This window comes from Aplidium turbinatum, chromosome 4 (assembly GCF_918807975.1).
Source record: "Aplidium turbinatum chromosome 4, kaAplTurb1.1, whole genome shotgun sequence".
Classification (NCBI taxonomy): domain Eukaryota; kingdom Metazoa; phylum Chordata; class Ascidiacea; order Aplousobranchia; family Polyclinidae; genus Aplidium; species Aplidium turbinatum.
This window is the reverse complement of record NC_137475.1, coordinates 3,384,094-3,399,469: the sequence shown is the minus strand read 5'-3', so window position 1 is coordinate 3,399,469 and position 15,376 is coordinate 3,384,094.

Below are 15,376 nucleotides of genomic sequence, written 5' to 3'. Positions count from 1 at the left end.
GCCCAAGATCAAGAATTTTGTGTATTGCTTAACACCACAGTAGAAAAGCATACAGCAAAAAGCCACGCTTACATCTGCCCGTAACTTTCGTGCGTTAATTTATTGCTCTAATGTTGATGTATAAATTGTAATGAAATTCGTCAATTGAAATAAATTTATTTTACATCGGACGAAACAATATTCCTTCAAGAAAGTAACATTTTCGCTTTTAAAAATTGCCGTTTTGTTACGCAAAAGAGAACGTTGTTTTCTGAAAAATCAACTTTGTGACTTAACTATACTTAGATTTACGTTCTTGTGTTGGCGAATAAAACACAAACGCATCAGATTCCGCACGTTTCAAACACAAAAACTCAATCAAATGGAAAGCAAGGGTTGGTAGCGTTCACTTCATTGTGCATCAGAGAGATTTAGCTACTTTAGCGCTCGATGTTTGCCACCAGGAGCATAGTGCTAACTTTGTCATCCTTGGATGATGCGTTTACAAAAAAGAAAGAAGAAAGACATGGTATAACATAGCAACAATAAACAAAGCTATTATGACTTGATTCAACGTTTGAATAATGAACTTTGAACAATTTGTATCATACTGTACAATATAAAAAACACAGAGTAAAAAATACTTGCATTGAAAAACTCCCGCATAAAATTGTAATGGGGATGCTTCTCCATTTGGACAATATTCTATCCTTCCCAGCTCTTGCGAACTTAACAATATCGTGAAGTCAAGAGAATTTGGTAAGGAGACTGCAAAATTCTCCCCATCATATATCTGCCACAAATTAAACATTAAGTATTTAATGAACAGCAGAAGAAAACTAAATTATACAATACAGAGATTTTTGGTACGTTGATCGCTGTTGGCAAATTGCCATCATAGCATTTCCTTATGTTTGTCTAGGGCTCTACGCACATGTGCTGCTCGCCGAGGGAAGTAGATAATAATTTGAATGACTTGATGTTGATAAAACATTAGAAAAATAATCTTGCATTATTGTCTTGTCTTGTACCAACTCAAAGAAAACAACTTGCACGTGTACAGATGATATTCAGAAAAACTTTATCAAGCAGGTGTGCAAGATATATTTTAAACACAAAAGCGCTGTATGTGCAGCACAGCAACAAATGTTTAGTATTACGAACAGGTTTGGTTTTGTAGTATTCCAGCTGCCCACAAATGACTTATGCACATCACTGATGTCTGCCATGACATAAGCCTTCCAAATGTTTGATGTGACATCATCAAGAAACCACAAATTTTTGGAAAGAAGTATTGTTTAATCAAAAATAAAGAGCACAAAATGTTGATACTAAAGTCATGTTTAGCAAACGTTTTGAAAACTAGGCTGTTTTTATCTTTGATGCTATGGTATATCAATAGCAGCTATTCAGCTGGTATTCAATTGCAATGACGATGAAAACAATCCAGTTTTCGAAACGTTTGCTTAATATCAGTTTAGTATCTACATTCTACGTATTGGTGTCTTTGCTTTTTGATTAGATTGGACGAGCGTTCTTACCAAAGTGTTCCTTAGTTTAGTTTTTGTTTGTCAAATTCCTTTTGTTGACACACGGTAAAGCGTACAGAAAGCTACGGGATTTCAGAAATCTGTTTTTGTTACTTTTCCTATTGCCTCTAGTTATGAAAAGGGGTTTTACTATCAATTTTAATCGACTTGCAAAGATAACAATTTACAAACGGTTTGTTTGCATTTAAAATGTTAATGAGCATGATAACTGTCAATGATAACAATTAATGCAAGTAATTAAATGAAGCAAAAATGTGTCAGAAGAACAATATGAAAACCTCGGCCAAGCCATTCCCTTTTTGGATTAGTTTAATACGTAAAAAGGCATGTTTGCTTGCTGGTACGAGTCTGTTTCCTTTGGATGGACATGAAAATAGAACAGTGTTGTTTGAATGTGAACATAATGTTTCACCTCTTCCAACTTTTTCTATTTTGCCATGAGTAAACTAGCAGTCATGTTTTATTACCAAATGTTGCTGAGTTAGTGTATCTGCAAAAGGACGACAGCAAAATCTCATACTAAAAACAAAACCATTTGACCAAACGTCAACGCATATGCCGATAAGAGTTCAACAAAATTGTGGAAACTTACAAAAAGCAATCATTCCCCATAACATAAAATGAAAAAAGGAACGGTACCTTTATTCTTGGAAGGTTTGGAATCTGAGACATAGGAGGCTGTACAATAAATGAAGTTACGTCACCGTTTGCACCAAATATAACATTTATGCCAATTCCAAGCACAATTCTCTTTCCAGGGCTTGCTTGGTATAGATACGAGCATGTTTCGTTTGTGTTTGAAGGTCTGAGAGTTCTTGCGGGTATAGTGAACAGTGTAGGAGGGCTTGCTTGCAAAGCCAGCCCGCATTCAACTGAAACAAGCAATATTTTACAAGAATACTTTAACGCAATCAAGAAATTTTATCAACATCAATAGTTACGCATCGTCATCAGAAAGAAATAATGATCTGATTGAAGAAAAGTTAAATTTCGTTATATTGGCTGATAAGAAGTAAAAAGAAACCGTTGTATGGACAATCAAATGCACATTTAGCTAAGACAGAAGTCCACTTTTACTGACACAAGTTTCACACAAAATGTAGCATTTGAAAAAAATCTGTATCTTGAAACAGTGTCTCTTAGACGCATCATTTTTGATTGAAACGCTTTTAAAACTACTCTAAACTACACGCACTTTCAGCCAAACTCTTGTACTCAGTCCACTTACCTGATCTGTACACCAATCTAAAACTACTCGGAGTGGCGCTAGGTTGAGCAAAAAATCGAATGATCAGCACTCGAGGGTTGTTCGTATTTGGATTGCTCACACTTGCTGGTGTTGTGAAAGATGTTGTAAAATATGCTATCCTGGTACCTTCCTCGATGACCTGTGAAGAGTTATGTACAACCATGTGTCAACGACAAATAACGTTTATTTATTTTTTCAACAGCTCAATAATGCCATTTCCTTTTGAAGAAACAGAAAACTTGTTTTTTGTAATTAACAGAAAAAATATCCTGATTAAAATATTCTGAAAAAAATAAATAAAATAATATAACAAACATGCATCAACAGGGTAATTAAGCGATGTATTCAAAGAGTCAGCTTAAGCTGATGGCACAAAAAAAATCCAAGCGTGCTAATGCCGATAGGAATCCAGTTTTTGGATTAATCTGACGATGAAGAGTCCAACTACTTGTTTCCTCTCTTAAAATGCTGAGTTAACAGCTATCGCTATAATTGAAGCAGCCTAAACTCCAAAAAGTATTTTTTTGGATTGTTCTAAAAGTAAACTGCTACTAAACGGCTGAGAATTAGAATAAATCTGAAAAATTCCTGTACACAACATTGAAAAAAAACTCTCAGGGCGTGTGCTTAAGCAACGCACGTTAAGGAATAAGGATTACTATCCATTCAGCGGCATCTAATGGATGGAATAATTCTCCTGCAACAAGACTTCAACAATCGGAAACTTCACTCTGCCAATCTCGGTGACCGGGCCTGCGTCGGTGATTTAAAGCCTCTACAAGTATGCGAAACTGCCAGGATTTAGGCTCTGCAAGAAGCTTTCCCAGTCCGAGGATAAAGATTCAATCAATCTTATTGAAGCATTTCTATGAGAAAAATAAATTAAAGATTTACTTATAAGAGCTTGCGAGATTATAAGATTTAGATTAAGTGGAAAGCAAGACAAAGAAGCCAATCTTCGTATCCACCTTCAGGCATGCCTTAAAGTGTCTTGCCAAAAACACACCCACGTGCTCTTCAGCGGTGTCGAACTATTCGACCAACGAGCCAAAGTTCTCGTCACTACTTGGCTATGCAGACGACTTTGAGTCGTATAAAACACCATTGTAACATTATACAACATTCGTAAAATGCGAATTTATTTCGTACCTCCAAATAATCTCCGGCATTGTTAATAATCAATTCTTCAATAGTTATCCAGGTTACAAGAAAGTAGGATAAACCTGCCAGCTTGTCGCGTAATATCGTCCAGCGGCATTGCGAGCCACTAGCTGAATTCGGTGATGTAATCAATTCGTTCAATCGGGTGGCTGTGCGAATGCCTCCACAATCAATTGCAACTAAAATTTCAAACATTGTTGTAAGGTAAAGTCAACATTCTCAATCTTATTCTTTAAAACTGCACCGCAAGTAGAAAGTTGACAGCTTTCATATAGTCGCAGTATGATATTGAACGTATACATTTATTTTGATTTGCTGTTAATTCAGAAGAAACAAGCTTACGCTGTTGATACGTGATGTTGAATAAGTTCGAAGATGGAAGCAATCCATTTTGCATTCCTGTGGAGTTTTCCGTTTGTTCTCCTTGGTTTGTGTCAGTAACACACAGAATAACGAATGAAGAATTGAAAAGAACCGTTGTTCGTGATCCAGAAAGCACAATTGAATCTCTCTCTGGATTGTCAAGCACCTAATACAAATGCAATCAAATATAGTTATTACTATCTGAACCCTTAACAGCTTGTTTCACCTAAACAAGGATCATCAGAAGGTCCTTATTCAAATAGAATTCAGATTCCGGATCAAAAAAATAGAATTCTACTTGAATAAGGACCTTCTGATGATCCTTATTTAGGTGAAACAGGCTGTTTAGGGTTCAGATAGTAATAACTATATTTTATTTAATTCGCTTTACTTTGCTTTTTTGCTTAGCATTGAGCACTTTTTGTAGTATTAATAGTTTTCATTGTTTTAATACAAATGCAATATGCATATTAAAAAAACATTTTTGGGCGATACCAAACGGCCCAAAAACAAGAATCGCATGTTTTATTTTAATGCTGGTCACGTTTGGAGCATGAGGGACTCTGCTGCATTTTAATGGGTTACGGAAAAACAAAAAACTAACCATTTTTTGTTTATGGGTTCCATTTACTTTCCTCCCATCAAACTAACTGATCTCTCCGCGCACATGATAATATAATTCTTTAATTTTCAAACTCATATACGCATATACATATACACATACGTGTTTGTTTGTTATTCTTGCATTAGCTATTTACACCAAGCGTTTTGTAATGTCACTTTTTTAAGTTCTTGTTTGTTTACGTTGAGTGGGCGTGTTTCTAATTGGAAAAATTGGAAAGTCGCGATAAAAGAAAATTACTTTTTTGTGCAATATGCTCAACGATGTGTTAAAAGAGTATGCTATACACAGTCAATGGTGTTTATTATGTTGCTATGCCGATTTGGGCTACTTATCTTTTTTAGCCAAATGATTTGTTTATGATAATTTTCTATTCTGTTTTTATGGTATTTTGGCAACATTGCGTCGGTTTTGTTAATGTCATCAAGCTTGGTTGGAAAACTCCCCTTCGTGCATTGTCTGCAATTTTATAAGTTTCTATACTTCTTCGCTGTCATTTTCATCATCGATGATGTCACCCTTACCAATGAGGTATCTTGCCTTAAAACAAAAAATTTCAAAACACAAGACACCTTTTCAAATAAAAGAAAAAACGAAGAAGAGAAAATATTCATAAAACTAGCGCGGAAAGAAGCAGCTTCCCCCCCAAAAAAGAGTTATTCTGAAAATGACATGGACAAGATGCTATTACTGGCAAGTAAAATAACTTGTTGTATTTTTTGAAGTTTCTAAGCTGTAAGGAAAGGTTTCAAGGGCCTCAATATCATCCCTTGTTTAAAATTGGGATGGGGCGCAAAGCATGCGGTTATTGCTAAAAGGAGGCTTGCTTAAGAAATGGTTAAGAACCACTCCACAAGAAGAATACTAAACTTATCGAATAAAAACACATTATGAACCAAGCAATAAAAATGGAATGCAAGATAGATGGTAAACGATTTAGAAAAACAAAAGATAAAATTCGCGGGATATATTTTAAAAGGATCGGCAAGACAGCTACAGCAATGGGCTACTGAAGGTATGGTAGAAGGAAAGAGGTGCAGAAAAACTTGGAGAAATGATGTAGGCCTAAAACTTGACTTGTTGAGCATCGGAGAAGCAAAAATAATAGCGGAAGAACGTGACCTGTGGAAACAAATGAGAGCCAATATTCGACACGGAGGCAGCGCATAATGAGAGAGCCAATATTCGACACGGAGGCAGCGCATAATGACGATTGATGATGATTAAGTCCACTGTATACAGTAATAAGAATAAGTCTACAAAAGCTTGACCTTACACAGACCTTGATATGGAAGATATGGGTTTCAAATAGAAATTAAAATGACAAAATACCAAAGTGAAATTTATTTGCAATAAAAACTTAGCTTGCAAGACGCAATGTTTTTCTTTTCCTTTCAATAACCTACTTGAATGTTGTAAGTTGTGCTTGATGATTTGTCAAATATGAACTCTTGCCAAAAGCTATCTTGAGCCACAAATGTATAGCAGCAAGTAACTGAGGGAGTACCCACTGCGGTCCATAGTGAAAACGGAGATACCACAGAATAGGTTTGCGAGATGTTTCTATTCAGAATTGTTTCGTTGCAAGGAATGTCTGAATAACATTTAAAATCAATGTAATCTAAGAACGCAAATCTGTCTTTTACAAATCGTAAAAGTCAGAAAACCTATATATGTATAGTATATTACCATACCCAGTGTACCTACTGCACTGAGGAGGCCGGAAGGTCAAAATGGTGTGCACTGTCTGCAGTTATATGCATAATATATACGGCATACAGTATATATACATATTTTGACTCATATCATTGTGTACGTACAATCGTACATACAGTACGTACGATGCTGTAGGTGATTACAAAATTGCGCACCTTAATATTGGAAATCTCCTAAGAACAGAAAGGCAGGTGTTTTCACCAACAGTGTCTCAACAATCGAAGGGTATCGACGCTTGCCAATGATACAATCGACAAATGACGGTGATCTCACTTTATAACAATTTTCTTTTATGCAAGCAACATTCTTACGATCTCAAACATTGAGGCACCACAATTATTTTATTACCAAATAAACGTTGTTGCAGAAATTCATTGTTTAGTGTATGTGACAAATAAACCAAAGGTATGCAGTGCAGTTGTCTAAATTTTTTACCCAAGGTTTAAAGTATTGGCATATAATTGTAATGTCAACTCACTATTTCTGTACGTAAAGTTGAAGCCAATATTGATTCCACTTGTTTCAGCATGATAAAACAAAGTAACTCGTACTGCGGATACTACGATCCTGTTTGGGAAAGGATTTGATCCGGACAATCTAACATACCGAACCACCCCAGTGTAAATCTTCACAAATGTTTCGCTTATTAATTCAGGCTTTTATTTACCATCAGAAAGTCTTGAACTACAACGAAGGTTTGACTTAATTTTCTAATGTTCAAAACGTGTTTTGAAAAAGCATTACATACAATAGCTGGACAACTCGGCATGCGATAACTCAGCAACTGCTTCAACTCAGCAATTACATTTTAGCTAGTGCCAAGTCAGCAAATGAGATTTACTTGCTAAGTCGGACGTGCTAGGTCATTGCTTGTAAACTTGATTTTGCTGATTTGTGACATTCCAAGTTATGGCTTGTTCAGTTGTTCCTCGCTCAGTTTCATCATTTGCCAACTTCAGCCACTTACTGAAGTGTTACTAGCTCAGTTGTCACTTGCTCAATTATCGTTTGCTCAGTTCACAACTGCTGACTTGTAAAAGACTCGTTACAGACATATAACGCAGAGTAGGTTCTTATCTTGTGATAGCAGCATGCCTTCTTGAATATTTTTTTTCTAGAACCAGTATTCGAAATCATTCGTAGTCGGATTTAAGTCACAGACATAAGATGCATGCACAATGGTTTGCACGTGGCCTACGTCTAGTATGTAAAAACAAACACTGTTAAACCAGCAGTAGTTATCACTGAGACTATTTGGCAGCATCAGGCAGACATTCTTTTCTTGCATAGCCTTGTACGTGGAAATGCTTTTGCCCACCTTTTAGTTTTGCATATGAAAAATATGTAGACCTGAAGACTGTCATCAATAGTAGTTAATTCTCTTCTACTCTATGTCCTGTAAAGTCTATACAAAAATACTTACATCAAGATAATTTTCTGGCGATGGAAGGTTAACGTATTGGATGAATAAATTTATTGGAAACGAATCAAAAGATGAAATAAACCAAAGACATTCAGTTGGATTGCCTTGAAATGGAGGCGATGGCAGGAACGACACGGGTTCAGGAGTGGGAAAAAATATGTTTTTTCCACATAAAAACCGACCTGAAATTATATACATTCATATAAGTTTCCATAACTAATGGATTAATTGTTGTAATCATTGCTACAGAGATGGGAAAACTTTGTTGCAAGTAAATCCTTGCAAATTTGCATAATTATTTGAAATATGTGGGTAGTTCAAACAGAAACTCGGCGAGCAGATTGACCAAAAGAGGTTTCCATTTTGCACTAAAAGTATTGCTGAATGTTCAATATTTTATATTATCAGTTATCCGTCGCTAAAGTTATCAAGCGCTACAGCTAAGAGCTCAGGAAGTCAGGATGTCATTTGTCACGTGATCGAATAGAAAACCTGCAATGATGCTCGAAAGAACGTTGATGTGACATGTATTGAAAACATAAAGCTGCATCTTCGCAAACGACAGGTGACAGCTCCACTGGAAAATTGCTCTATTTGTCAACAAAAAAATGAAAAGAGCAAACAATGTGCTAGTGCTTCGCTCGAGTACAATGCATTGCAACGACAGTCCTTCATTCAGCGGCAAGGAAGGAATGGATTAATTTACTGGGAACACTTCAAACAACAAGCAAAAACTTCACTCTGTCAATCTCGGTGATCGGGCCTGCGTCAGTGGTTCATAGCCTCTACAACTATGCAAAAATTTCCAAAATTAATTTTCTAAAGTATTTTTCCCAGCTCAAAGATAAAAACTTATCTTTGAGCAACTCCTGACAAGAATATTGGCTACCTTAACGCCCTCTCCAACTGATATAAATTTTAAATCTGTGAGCACCAATTTGGATATGAAAAAAGTAAAACACCGAGCTTGTTCAACTGTGGATTTTAAGGGTTAAACCAATGTGGCTTTATCGTGATTGTTTTAGAGCTCAGAGCAAGGAGCTTAATTTCTAGCAGCATCTAGCAGTCTTACTGATCTCTTGTAACGTGGTGACACCTTTTACCAGGTATTTTTAGAAATAAAATAGAAGAAACTACCTTTTCAGATTAGGGTTGCGTTGTGAACTACTGTTGCCTGATCATTTTCAACGGAAACTTCTATTCTTAGCTATCTAAAATCTAAAATTAAGTTAAGTCTATCTTAAAGTTTGTAAAAGTTATTCATGTAACATTGTTTAAAAACTAATGCTGTTCAAAGCATTATTAAACTACTACCTAAATATACAAATTTACTAAATGAGCTCATGTTATGCAACACAATCAATATCAATAAATAGCTTCTAAATTCTCACTTTAATGAATTTTAATTGGATTATATTATTTTATTTCATGTTGTAATTTTTACAAGTCAAATTGTGGCAAAAATTCATTGAAACACCAAAAAGTCATGTTTATTGTATTCAAGCTTACATCTGGTGGATGAATTGATAAGAAAATGCGTTGATTTAATTTTTCAAAGCTTTCAAAGTCTTGGGCTAGGTTTACTTAAAAAAGCGTTGATCATTTTTAAGCTGACTAAGAATAGTGTTTTGACTAAAAACATCTGGCAACACTTTTGCATTACGCACCCTGTTCTAGCAGGTAGTTTCACATCCCGCACTTCTAGAAATCTATGCCATTTACAAACGAAAACTATGGGCATACCAATTTTGACATTGCAGTATTTCTTTACAACACAATATGTTTTTTTTCAATCAATTGTGTCGTGTTTTTACCTCCATCAACCAGAGTCATATAAAAAGTTTTCTACTAGTATTTGTATTTTAAATCGCAAGAAAGTAACTGCATGATCAAAAAGGCGTGTTACCAAAATATATTGTGAAACAAAACGAGAAATCCTGATTAACAAACACGCAAAAGAGAAGACCTAAGGAGAACGAAAGCAAGGTACATTGTTTAAACGAAAACAAACCAAAATGCGCAACCAATTGACATCACACATTAGCGTATTATGTTGTTATTAAGTATTTTGAATTTTAAGATCATATGAGAAATTGAATGCATGTGTTAAAGTCTTAATACAAGCTTTAGAGAATCGCACAAAACGCAATGCATGAAATATTTCAACAATAAAATTCATATATTTTCTACGTTTCTGAAACGCATTTGCGAAGTGCTGCATGGGATTGAAGCAAACACTTTACTTGGAGGATAAAAAAGTTTTAAAGTTTTATTCACTTGTATTCGTCAAACAGTATGACTCATGTAACCTGCTGGAAAAACAAGGTCAAAAACTCTATTTTGTATTTGTAAGTTAAAGACTTTATCGCAACAATAGTCTCAGGTTCTAGCCCCATAATTAAACCAAGGCTTACGTGCTCTGAAGACGATTCTTATTCCAGTTAAATTTTCAGCGTTGTTGGATAAAGAATTGTATTGGAGGGATACCAATGACCCAATGGAATAAAATGTCGTATCGTTGTCACTGCTCCTAAGGAGTCCTATCAAAATACCATCATCGCGAACCTGTCAAAGCACAAAATGAATGATAAGTTTGGTGAAGCGGTTATTAATTAATATCAACCAATTGAAACAAATACACAAATTTACGACTTCCATGGTCTGCTTTATTTACTTGGAGACACAGGTTTTCACTTTTCTGCAATTGTTACTTGCCTCTGAACGAGCTTATTTCAGTATCAGTCAAAAATGCACAACGCATTCATAACTGTTTTGTCATCGTAAAATTTTTCTTTTGTTTTGAACTTTTTTTACGGTAATAAAGAATAGATCAAAACAATGTACATGTTTATCGAACCAAAGGTCTCTCTCTTTATAAGAATTTATGTAATTTTGTACGGTAGCCATTTCTTAAAGTAGTCGAGTAGACGTGTAATCTAGCGGTTAACGAATCATGAGCAAAGGTAACGTTTTTAATATTTATCAAAAGGATTGTACTTTACGTCTTTACAATATAAGAGTAATTTTTAGCCAAATTTCAGAATAGGGATTTATCATTACAGTAGGGTGTCTGTGTGAGAGACTTTTTAAACATTTTCTTACAATTTAGTCTACCTGCAACTGCGTATGCGCCTGGAAGTGCTCAAGTGTTGTCAATTGTTCTGTTAATTCCAAAAGATTGAAATTCGGAATTTAACTAATTGTAAACAGGAAATAAAAGCTTTTTTTACTTACGCCTAGAACTGGGTGAGAAAAACCAGGTAAGAAGCTGATGGCAAGTTCTAAAGTGTAGCCGGATATAGCTTGGAATTGCAAATTGCAAGTAGAGAAGAATTGTTCAGAATCGTTGTGGTAAGCGGCATTGACGATCAAAGGCAAAGTAATGGCAGAAACAAGAAGGTTGCATCCTGAAACCGATTTAGAAGTGTACTTCAAAAAGTTAAAATCAGTGATTTTAAACATTAAACCATACCATAAAAAAATTTGTCATCCCTTGTAGTTCAGTCATATGAGCTAAAATCAATTGGGTTTCATTGCATCGTGGAAACATTACTGCAGGTAACAATCAATAGAACCACATTCATAACAAATCTTGAACAACAGTTAAGAAAAGCATGAATTGTTTCAATATAAGTACAATAGTATTGTTTACAACAAATGTTGTGTATTTACACATGATTTTACATTTCGTTCATTTTACATTCGTTTCAATTATTTTAAGACATATTTCAATTATTATTTTTTATTTTGTTCATTACAGCAAAAGCAGCGTGTTTTTGTAAACTCTTTTGTTTGTTACTTTACTGGTTTTAAATAAAATCTTGTACTTTTCGATTTGCAATGGAGCAGGTGCTCCAAGAGTGACCAAAGTTATAGCCAGGGTTGCCATACCGTCCTTATTTCTAAGATTTGTCCTTATTTTAAAGGGCCAGGTCTTAGAAAACGTAAATGTCCTTATTTCTAAGAAATAACCTTATTTTCAACTTGCGTCCTTATTTTGTCTTATTTTCAACAATTACAGAATTTCGATCATTTTCCTCTGGTGTCGGGTGTTGCATAACACAAGGGAACACAATTTTTGTTGACTTCGATCCAACAATTGTTTTTGACTAACTTTTGGGCGCTGAATCTAAAAATGACATCAGTTTTTCTCTATCACGTCAAGTTTTTGAGCTAGGCACCCACCTCTTTGTCTCATAACCCCAAAAAGTGCAACATTTAAGACATCTGCGTTTATTGTATAAAACGTTTTAAGAACTACAAGCAACCGAAAGTAATTCAATGGTTTTAAAATAAACATTTGTACATCTCTATTCTGTTCCATAAAATAGATATTGCTTCTGCAGGACAAATAAAATGCGAGTTTAGGGAGGACAAAATTTACGCTTGTAGCTTTTCCTGGCATGTTCAAGCTGTGGGCAGTCTCACTTACTACTCCAGCAATAGCCAGCCAGCATATATAAGTTCCGTCTTCCCTGATATCTTTACTCTATCACCTTTAGATCTGTGTGGAACCTTTCTCCTTGCTCATCGCTAACCGCACCAAGGTTTTTCGGGAAATTAGCAAGATGGCTATGCAAAAAATGCATCTTGATGTTCATGTTGCAGCCGAGTTCTTTATAGCTTTCCAATAGCTTCTGAACAATTTCGATATAATTCTCTGCCCGTGTATTCTCAAGAAATCCCTTGACAAAGTTTTGAAATGATAACCACGCATTTTCTTCCAATTCTGGCATTGAATCACTGAAACGTTCATCTTTGATGAGTTGCCGAATTTATGGACAATCAAATACACCACCCTTAACTTTTGTATTGACAAGCCAGGAAAAGCCAAAACGGGGGAATTGAAACAATTGCTTTCAGTTGACAATGTTTTAACGAATTGCTTCATTTGACGGAGCTTTATATGCAGATGTGGGAAAATAATTTTCTCTGTCAACAAGTGGCTCATGTAGAATATTGGGATCACCAGGTTTAAGGTCAGATCTCGGTCACAAAGCTACTGTCACTTCGAAAGTACGGTAAAAACGTTGGTTTCGATCGCAAGTATGATACCTTTGCTCCTTTTCCGAGTAACTTTTTCTCATTTAGTCGGGATGCTAAGAGTTCCGAAGCTTTTTTTTCGTAGTCCCAAATCTCGTGCCAAATTATTCAAGATTCAATTCATGTTGATGGAATACTCCACGTTCTGGATAATCTTCATCGTTAGGCCTATCATCACTAAAACATTCATCATGATCTAAATCTTCTAGAGTAGGTGTTTGAACGAAAACTGGAACTGGGATTTCAGCTGAATGAGGCACTGGACGTATAGCTGATGGAAGACTTAAATACTCAATTTTACGTTGGTTTTTCTTTTTATACCCTGAAGTTTGCACCAAGCAAAAGTAATAGCCTACAGTTTGTGTAATGATCTTTGGGCTCTCGCCAAACCATGGGTATACCGAATGCCAATTTGTCACGTGTTCCCTTGGTCAACATCTGCAAACTCTCGATACACTGCTTGCATACCTTCTGGGGAGCCCAAGACTTGATCTTAAACACCAAGTTATATTTTAAAATGTGAAAAGTAGGCTTGTTTGACAAATGCACTGAAGTATTTTCTTTGGCTAGGAATAGTAAAACTGCCGCAACTATAGCAAAAGGAGTCCGGGTTATTTAGACACTGACGACGAGAAACAGCAGACACAGACAAGATAGTATTCTAACAAACAAACATGTATAACATGCATGGTTGAAAGTAGAAAGCAACAAACTTCAAGTTTACCATTCTAATCTAATTTCGTTGGATGATTGCATCCTCCTACCAAAAATGGGAGAAATAGCATCGAGCTAAATCGATGCCTGTGCCTTTTTGCTTAATACCTCAGTTGACCCTTCTTGTATATCATTTACCATAATAAATGATTAGCTTGTGCATTCTTATCAGGCCTACGTATGGAAAAGCAATACGGCTAAAGTCGTGAAAAGCTGCATATTTTGGATATATGCTGTAGAGCAAAAACTTGACGTGATAGAAGAAAACTGATGGCATTTTTGAAATCAGCACACCGGAATTAGCCTAAATCAAGTGCAAAAGCAAAGTCAACAAAATTTTTTTTCAAAATTGTTCCCCAGTGATTCTAAAATTATGCTTTTGCTCCGAGATTTTATTACATCATAAATGAAAGGTAGCCGACTCCCGTGGCGTACACGTCACAGGATTTGACTTCTCTTGCTCTTCAATGAACCACTGTTACTCCTGCAAAAGTCAACTGCATTGTTTCCAAAACTGGCAGAGATAATTGAATCTTTCAAGATCAAAATATTGCAACGCCAGTGTTCAGGGGTTTTCGGAGCAAGAACAGACGAACTACTAAGAACAGTCGATGAAGAGCATGCTAAGGTTCTCAAAGCGAGCTTCCAGGAGTTCTACACCATTACTTTGGAATACAGTATATCAACAAGTGGTATCGATTTTAGAAGCATCCAACGCACATCAACTGGACCCTGCTGAAAGATCAAGCAATCGAGTACGAGGAAGTCAAGGGGTTGACGAAGCAAGTTGATCCACTAATGGCAATGAAAGATGAGCTGTTCGATGAGTTCTCGGCTGTTAACGCTCTGCTCAAGATGATTCCAGATGATGTGTTCTGCAAGAATGAACCTGAGGCCAAGTGGACGAAGGTCTTTACAGGAAACAACTCTTTTCCGCTGCTCTACAAGCTGGTTAGCATCATTTTCTCCCTTCCGGTCAGCAATGCGTTTGTAGAAAGAGTGTTCTCTCTTGTTTCTGCGCAGTGGACCCAGGTAAGGAACAGATTTGGTGAAATGACGGTCAAATCCCAGCTACAAGTAAAGGTAAACCTAGACCTGAGTTGCCGTGAGATCCATGAAGCAATTTGTAATAACAAGGAGTTGCTGGAGCAGATTGTTTCTGGCAAAAAGTATAGAATGTGATATGACACGGCTCGTATAAATACAAATTATGTCCAAAAGCGTTTTTTAAATTTTAGTTTAATTTTTTGGTTGTCCTTATTTTTGGGTCCATGTCGATGGCAACCCTGGTTATAGCTCTGAGTGAATGATGAAACAACAAAGCGTAAACAAGACTCTGTCTAGAGATACCAAAAGTTGTCTAACACAGTGACTTAATAAACAGTGTGGTCTAGCTTATTAATGTAGCAATATTCACAAGATTACATTTCAAAACAGAGTTGAAGTTGCTTTTTGTCGTTTCTTTTCTTTTCAACATGTTACACAACCATCCGTTTAGTTTAGAGGAGTTAACATGAAGTAAGCTTAATCACAAAACTGCTGCTACAAGGCTAATT